We start from the raw sequence: 9,639 nt of genomic DNA, 5'->3' as shown, positions 1-9,639 counted from the left end.
CATTTTTAGAACCGTGTGTGTGCGCGCGTGCAATACAGCTTAGAAATGATATTAAATTATTTATTTATTTTATAGTTTTCTGTGATGGTCGTGTTTAGGTGTACATGATCGAATATGCAGTTACGGTACAAAAATCATCATGGCTATGGAAAGCCATCAAAATTGAAACTCCACACGGACAAAAAATGATGATTGAATCTTTTCATATAAATGAGATTTAAGACGACTAAGTACAGTTTTTCAACCATCTAAAGTTTTTGAACAGACATTGTTTAATAACAATTATACCTTAGGTTCAATTTAAACAAAATCATTACAGTAATCTTCTAAAAGATAAATAGAAGATGTGTATGTATTCAAACTTTAAATATTTCATTTAAACAATCTTTTATTTTTAAAAGATATCATTTAAACTTTTAAGATTATACTTATAAACTCAGCACCTGATATCCTGATCACTGAATTTGTGTGACTCTCTCACAGACACACACACACGCACGCACGCACGCACGCACGCACGCACGCACGCACGCACGCACACACACACACACACACACACACACACACTTTGGCTGGTGCTTTTTGAAAGCCCCGCAGGTCAAACGCTGGTGTAAAGAGGCCCTTTAGTTATCTAAACATGTAAGATGATTTTTTATTTTTGTGAACCCGTTTCATTTATTGCGTTGTTTCATGAGCTGTATGTTTTTTCTTCAACTCTCTAAACATTTAACTGATTGTTTCATAACATGTAGGCCTATGTTGTTTTTGTTTTGTTTGCGTTGTTTTTTTTCTTCAACTCTATAAACATTTAACTCATTGCAATTTTTTGTGAATACATTTTATTTAAACTGGATAGTTCTACATTTATTTCAACTTTTTGTGTGAGGTTTTAGTAAGATCTTTATTTTATATTATTTATTTATAATCATTTATATTCTTTTAAAGAACAGAATGTTTTATGTAAGATGATTTTTTATTCTTTTGTTTATCTAAAACTGAAAGAATTGGTTTCAGTAAGATGCTATTTTATATTATTGTATATTATATTATTTGTGTGAAATATACATTATTTTATAAAATCTCTGTTTCTCACTATCACTGTGCTCTGGAATGTGGAGGAGCAGAAGGAGGGGGATGTCAGAATGCGGAGGGCGCGCGCACCACTCAGGCCGGGGCTGTGCTGGAGAGGCGCTTTAGTTATCTAAACATGCGAGATGATTTTTTATTTTTTTATTTTCGTGAACCCGTTTCATTTATTGCGTTGTTTCATAAGCTATATGTTTTTTCTTCAACTCTCTAAACATTTAACTGATTGTTTCATAACCTGTATGTTTTTTTTGTTTGTTTTTTTAACTCTATAAACATTTAACTGATTGCAATTTTTTATGACTCCATTTTATTTAAACTTTTTGAGTGAGGTTTTAGTAGGATCTTTATAAACATTTCATTTATATTGTTTTAAAAGAACTGAATGGTTTCTCAACATTTGTGTGTGAGATAAACTTCCACAGTTTTCCCCTTATCAGTTTCACAGTACAGCCCGGATACGCTCAGGAATAGGAGGATCGTGTGTGATACCAACTTCAAAACACACACTGTCATGTTCAAAAGGCTTCAATAGTCTTCAAACAATTAAAACTAGCTGTCATATAGCCATGACGTATTATTTAATCACAGTGTCTTCAAACGATCAAAAGGTTTCACAAAACACTAACTGTCATGTTCAAAAGGCATCAAACTAGCTGTCAGATACCATCACGTATTGTTATAACACTTTCTGTCAATATCAAAAGGCTTCAAAAGACTTCAAAAGACATCAAAAGTCAAAACTAGCTGTCAAAACATGATCAAAAGCTGTCAAACTGTCAATCAAAAGTCAAAACTAGCTGTCAAAACATGATCAAAAGTCATACTAACTGTCAACCTGTCAATCAAAAGTCAAAACTAGCTGTCAAAAGCCCTTTGATCCTATGCCAAAAGGGGCGGGACACCGGAAGGGGCGGGACATGTCACCGGAAGGGGCGGGACATGTCACCGGAAGGGGCGTGACACCTGTCAATCAATCATTTTTTGACAGGAGGTGTCTGGTACTTACTACTTGAGGTGAATAATTGTGTTTTTTGTGAAACAAATATTGAAAATTTAGAGCATGTCTTCTTTTTGTGTGATATGGTGCAGCCCTTTTGGAGAGAGGTCCAGATCTGGTTAAGATCTAGGAGGGTTGAAATCCCACCCCAATTACGGTGAAATTGATTAGGTTTGGTGTTTGTATGATTTACAAAGAGTGTGATTTAATGATTAATTTTCTTTTATGTTTCGCAAAATTTTTCATTCACAAATGTAGATGGTTTAAATCCAAACCCAACTTTAATCAATAGCTGAATGAGATTAAACTCTTGTGTAAATCATTAAAATTTGTTAAAAATCAGAAAGCCCGTAAATTGTTATTTCTTTTGAATAAGTTTAAATTAATTTAAAGGCCCTTTTTATTCTTATTTTAAAATTTTCATGTATATTATTTTGTTGTTTATTGTAAGTTTTTTTTTTTTTTCTCGTTCTTGTAATATGCTCAACCTAAGGTGAAATAACTGCTGTTGTATTCAGTGAATGGTAATGTACCTTGTTTGTTTGTGTTAAAGCTTAATACATTTTTTTTTTTTTTTTTTAAAAAACACTGACTACAGTGTTTCCTTTATACTACCTAGTTTTCATCCCTCCAAGTAGGCCTGCTTCCACTCTGAAAAACACTCTCATTCTAGCACACACGTTGTTTTTCGGTACTCGCATGTATTACGGTATTAAAGTGTGACTCATTTCAAATTCGATCTTGCGCTGATCGTAATATCACATTTATTCAGTCAGAATCTGTCAACCGCGGCGCTAATCTTGGAATTGTGAATTCCTGTTTATGACACTAGATGGCGCACTAGTATTAATAAATGAGTTACAGTCAGTCACAAAAGCACACTGTGGGATTGTTCCTAATCTAAGGAAAATCTTACACTCTGAACATCACATATTTAACAATGATTTTAAATTGAGAACCAAAAAAAGTTATTAATTTACTTAATTTATATGGAGAAACCCGTGATATCCTTCTCCTGCTCAGTTCAGTTCTCAAATAATGGTCTCAATGCAGGCAGATCAATAATATTTGTTGGAGCTACATTAGTTTGCTTTCAGTAGTGGTAATTTTGTTAATTAATTTGTTTACCATTATAATTTTGCTTACATTAGTAATATATATTTTGGTAATATTCTTTTGTTGTTTGTTTAGTTAATTGTTTTATCTATATGTTTAGTCTTTATTTTTGGTTAGTTTAATAACTACAATGTTTGATTTAGACACCTGAGGGCAGTAGTGGGCACAGGTAAAGGTAAATATAGGTAGGAAGTAGGAGGTGACCTGTATGCACCTGGGTGATGGGCATATGGTTTTTTACCAGCGCGAGAGATACGAGCTGTGTCCCAATGTGAAGGCTGCATCCTTCGAAGGACTGAAGACTTCAAGGATGCAGCCTTTGCGTCCTCCGAAGGACGCACCATGTAGCCTTCATAGGATTTCCTAATTGCGCAACCAGGTGTTTCTGATCACCGCTCCTCAACGGTGCGAGAGGACAGCTGCCATCCTGATAATTCATTTGATATAGCCTAATTGAGTAAACAGCTATGGAGACAGAATTGGCTATTGTCATTTTTATGTTTTATATTTTACTGGAGGACATGGTGAGGATGTTTCAGCCCCGGCGCTGCCAGGTCATGTATTTTTGGTTTAGCCCGGTTTGAATATAAAACCCAATTGAATATAAAAAAGTCCAGTATTTCTCGTGCTCGTCATCGGCAGCTGTCACGGTTGCCAGGCGACAAGAACAATCCTCCGTAGGCTAGACCGGTCCGAGCGCTTCAGATGCGCCCTTTGATATGGGACACAGCTGTAGTTAGCAACAATTTGTTAATATAGTGACAACAGACCTACATTTTGTTACTTTAATTTTCGGAACTGCATATTTAATTAAATATTCACGTACAAATGTGAAGTAACCTACTGAAGTACCTTTTTTCCCTCACATGATTTTACATTACACAAAAGTATATAATGTATCAACCTTGAAAATATTCAGAAGTAAAATGCAGTAGTAGCATAATATAAATACAAAACTATAATAAAAACCCTGACAAGGAGTTTTCTCCCCTGCAGAATACCTCTAGTTTTACTCTTGATACTAAAAACTTGTTATTAAAAGTCCTTTTTTCAGAAATTACTCTTTTTGAAAGTCTAATTAGTATTCTAATAAATTCTAATAAAAGTCTACATCATTTTTTTCTTATTTTATGTACTATAGTTGGAAAAAGTAATTTAATGTAGCCCATGGAACAAATGATTTTCATTTACCAATTTTATTTGGAAAAAAAAAAAAGGTATACAAGAGTTTGTTTCAAGTAGAAATGATGACTGTCAAAAAAATAAACAATGTCCAGAACAATTCATTCTCTTTTATTTACACATTTAAAGTTGCATAAAAATAATGTACAGATTTTTTCTTTCCTTTTTAAAAAAATAGTGAAAAAAGTTAGACAAGAATATGTAGAAAAAAATATATATTTTTCAATCATTTTCTCAAGAAGAGAAAACAGCCTGTCCATCCTCTCCCTACTCTCCTCGCCTCTGCCTTGGTGCTGGTGCTGCTGGTGCTGGCTCCTCCTCACCGTGGGCACCCAATGCTGAACTGGGCCATGAGGACAAACCAGGGCCGAGTTTCAGCAGTGGGTTTCCCACTCACACCCTCACCTGTCCCAGGACACTTGCAATCCTAAGGGCAGAGCAAATGAACCATGGCTTGTTAACAACAACAGCACAATACATTTCAGCAAAGACGTGTGTATTAACTTTCTTACTTTGTATTTTTTTTCTCCTGAATTGCTCTAAAAAAGCTTAACACAGGGGTGCAATCTTAAGTGCATTGTTAACACTGCAAAATATGACACATCAAGACATGCATACAAAATACTTAAGAAATCATATTTCTATATACTCAAATTTGGTTAAAACCACATAGCTTGCATGACAGCACTACAAAAACACATAAAAGTGAAACCCCATTGCCTTATCAACTGCTTTTCTTATTGTTGTGGGCTTACTTCTTTAGCATATTTCTTTTAGCCTAATACACAAGTGAGATAGACTAGTGCAAATATTACAAATAGGTCATTAAACTAATATTAGCACAAGTTTTGCCTCAAACTACCTGACAATGAAGCCACGCAATGGTGACGAAGGAGTTAAGATTATACGTTTATAATAAACTTTAACTCTGGTTTCGCTAGCCATTTAAATAAATGAAAACATAGGCTAATACTTACATTTAAATGTGAATTTGCTGTCCACCACCGATCTCTAGTCTCGACCGCCTTTAAAAATAAAGAAATAAATGCTGTCGTCAACGGCGAGCAATGACTTATGGGGTAGAATAGGGTAGGATAGGCCGCTAAGTGTCCACTTATGTATCCTTCCTTTCACAGGGGAATGAAGGGCGCATTTGGCGTCACTTTTGAATCAGGGTAGCCTTCGTCGCGTCGCGATGACGCAACCGGCCTTCGAATACGGCCTTCGGAGGATGCAGAACTGAATTGGGACAGCCTTCATCGAGCCGCGTGACGCAATCGGCCTTCAAATGCGACCTTCCAAGGATGCAGCCTTTGAATTGGGACGTCCTTCGTCGCGCCGCTGTGACGCAAACGGCCTTCAAATGCGGCCAATCGTCCTTCAAATACGGCCTTCGGAGGATGCAGCCTTCACATTGGGACACAGCTGCTGTGTTGCTTGCTCAGTTGGAAAATAAACTAGCCACAACTCTGAATCAGCCTGGAATTGGACTTATTTTCTTGCCTGCGTACATCACCTGCCCAGGGTGCTATAGAAGTGTCATTTGAAGTTTTATTTAAGTTTAATTTTCTTTGTTTGTTGACAAACGGCCACTACAAATAATATTGTTGAATATTTGTTTTTTTTTTTTTTTTTCCTCTAGCCAAGGAATCAGAATATTATCCAGTTCCATCTGGTTTAAGATCGGAGTCATTACGCGCGTAGGCTATAATTTTCTTTGTAGTGAACATTTTTAATACTAATATAAGCAATGGTAGCCTAATAGTGAACTGGCAAATAACACATAGCAAGTATAATTGATTCTGTAGGAATATACTGTATGACCCATCCCTCTAGTGGTCAATGCTGTTATAGTTTCATTTCTGAGTGTTTACATCTGCAGCTCATGTAGGAAGACATTGACATAGTAGATGAAAGTAACACTTAAATGCTGCTATATCGAGCTCTGTGTAAGTTATCTGAGCTATGTATGAACTGACAGAATATTTGATATGTTTACAAAACAGGCGCATGTGGGAAAAAATACATTTGATGTGGGATATTATATACGAAATGGTGGGGTAAATTTGGATAAACACAATATGCTAGTGTTTCAAGTGTGCGATTATCAACAGATAGGGACAGTGTCAGACGTTTACTAAAATGTTGAATTATAATATAGTGTAAGGACCGTGACTCATTTGATCCACTTTGTTTGCTCAAAAGGGAATTTTGTATTGACTGTAAACAACTCACAGGGTGCCGCCCTGTTCGCGTGACGCCATATTAATCACGTCATCAACGTATTATGGACTTCCGCGTGAGTTTTAAATCTTGGACTCGAGCCATTTATGTGGAGACCACAATATCAGAGACTTGAGGGGGAACTATTTTAACCTCTAAACAACCACATAAACACCCAGACTACCGTAATTTCCTGGATCGTTTTCCTCAGGAAGTGGTTTATGAAGAGCAGGAGCAGATCTTCATCATCTCTGGACTCCATCAGGTTACAAGGTGAGATTTTCTGCATCTTTAACATTTTGGGGTTCATCTTTGTCCTTCTCTTGAGAGCTAAAGCTGTTCAACTGTTTACCAAAACACCCGGTTGTTGATGACATAATGTGCAAAGGTTTTTTTTTTGTTTTTTTTTTTTTACGTCTACTGAATTGGGATGAATAAACTTTTAATTGTGGAGTTTGCACTCTTTCTTGTTTTGGGCGGTGCGACATTCTTAGTTTATCCATTGGGGCAATTTACGGAAGAATGAATGTAGGCCTATAGATGATATTATATTACAACGTAACATTTGTTAACTGGACTGCAAATCACACTCATCTGCCAGCAGAAAATCTTTTTTTTTAACCAGCTAGCGTCGCCAAATAGCTACTCATTTTATCTACGGGGGCCTATAGGCTTGCTTACCCTGTCAGATCCAGGGAAATGCATAACTTTTTTAAATTATACAATTTTCTAATGTTTAACAATTCTTCAATAATTATTTTAAATGTGATTCATTTTGTCATGCATTAGAACTATATACTAATATTAATAAGAATATGCTAATTCGTCTCTTCAGTTACGTCACACCAGCAGTGATGTTATGTTCTTCTTCGCACCAATATCCGTATTCCAACTTGCACCCTTTTTATGTTATTACAAAAATGGCTAAAGCGCTGTCTATGACACATTGATTTAATTAAGAAACCCATCCAGACAAAGATGACAGGATTCTGTAACAACTTGACAGTTTTTTCTCTTTTGAAAGAGAACTAACATAATCATTAACATCTTAAACTCGAAACCCATCTGACTCCGTTTAGAACAGACATGAGCAATACAAGGTAAACTATGGTTTGGATTTGAGTCTGGCCCGCCGTCGCGGCATTGGTTATATTTGCATGTAATATAGGCTATTTGTGAACAAGGGGTTTTCTGAAATGTCCATAAGCCACATGTACTGTATTAGCAATGGCAGGTCGCGTCGATACAGGACTTGTATGAAGGTGTTGACATCTTTGCAGCCATTTTCAGTGATGTCTCTCTTTCTCATTTCACTGTCACACTTCTGCTCACTCATATCAGGACCGAAATGCAGAATGAGTAATTTTTTATGAGTTTTATGAACTCCATGACCTGGTGAACAATACATACATCAAAACACCTTTACTGACATTTGACTTATAAAGTAGTTTGGTTGTGATCAAGAAAATACTGTTGAGACCCTTCCTTTGTTTTTACTTGGACAAATCTTAGTTACTTTAACCCAGCTGTGCACTGTTTCGTACACACACGGTTCCGGTTCCTTTAGTTTTTCTGTATTTGTGTAAAAAAAAAAAAAAAAAAAAAAAAATTGTATATCTTGTAAAGTTCTTAAGCCCTTACCTTGTTGTTGTGGGTAAATTAATATTTTCTTGTCTTCTTTTGCCATTAGGCTTTACGGTAATCAACATTACGGTAATGAACAAACCTTAGAAAATACTGCTGAAACTTGCTCCAAACACCAGTTTAGACTCCACTGTTGTCTGTCAGTATTGCTGGAGTTTTTATTTCAAACCTAATGTGACCTTTAAACACTGATCTTGATTGATGGGAATTTCTTCATCATTATTTGTTATTAACTTGTGATTTCTATTCCTGATATAGTTGTTATCAGGACTCGGGTTGGATCTCTCTCTCCTGAATTGCTTTGTTTTTGTTTTCATGTTTTCATGCATTGGCCCCTCACACTTCATCGCTCTGTGCAGCCGGCACTTCAGTGCTTAAAGGTGAAGCATGTAGTTTCTGCGGCACTAGTGGCACCATTATTCAAAAATAATGCAACCTTGCAAACCTTGCCCTTCCGCACGTCCCAGCTAAAGCCCAAAGTATACTTCGGTTGTCCGTGTGACATAATTTTGTCATCAGGAGGGTCCAGACACACCGCACTCATACAACAGCGCATGTGCGAGTGACTTGACCGCTTGAAAACGAAATCCACTTGTTAATGTGCATGTGCCGAACTGGTCTTTCTGCGCTCACGGCCAAAGGAGTAGAGTTTGAAAGGCTTTAGGGGTCAGGTTACAAAGCCTGCCTTATATTTGCTTTCAATCATTTGCTGATAATGTTCATGTTTAATTATTCATTTATTTGATGTATGCTGTAGTGTCACTATCTTTAATTATCACTATTATTATCCCTATTATTATGTATACTTATGTTTATGTCACTATTTCTATTTTTATAGAAAACCACAAGCACTCATAAACACCCCCATCTATAGCATCTGATACTTCTGAAAATCAATCAGTTGAAAATGAGTGCTGACCATAAATGTGTTTTTTTCCCAGAAAACAAGCGAGTCTTCATTCCGTATCTATCCGGACAGCCTTTGGTGGATCAGCACCCGGAGCCGGCAGCTTGTCTCTGGTGAAGAGCTACTATAAGAGCCAACAATCTTTTCTTAGCTTTTCATCAGGAATCATTTCATTAATTAAAGCGCTGTTGTTTTGATATCCATATTGATCAATGATCCAGCACTGATGCTTGGTGGTTATAGTGTGTTTGACAATATAATGTTACTGTACGATTTCCACACACATTTATATACATTATTAGAACATTATTAGAACTAACCTCATGAATGACAATATAATGCAATCTGAGTCATTTTGTGTCATATCTAAAATACTGTCAGATTCTCAGACTCCTCACATCTGCTAAACTTTTCTTTAGCAACAAAGGAAAAGACTGTTTTAAAGTCAAGTAGGTTTTTGGAAGATCTTTTGTATGTTCGT

General features: G+C 36.2%; 1 protein-coding gene across 1 annotated transcript in view; it reads right to left on the bottom strand.

Annotated features, from left to right (window-relative positions):
* Positions 1-9,639, bottom strand: part of LOC307169929 (uncharacterized protein) — a 251,796-nt gene that overhangs the window by 44,107 nt on the left and 198,050 nt on the right. The gene's annotated exons all lie outside the window — the stretch shown is intronic.

This window comes from Squalius cephalus (genome assembly GCF_949319135.1).
Source record: "Squalius cephalus genome assembly, chromosome: 13".
Classification (NCBI taxonomy): Eukaryota; Metazoa; Chordata; class Actinopteri; order Cypriniformes; family Leuciscidae; genus Squalius; species Squalius cephalus.
This window is presented reverse-complemented; position numbering and strand designations above follow the sequence as displayed.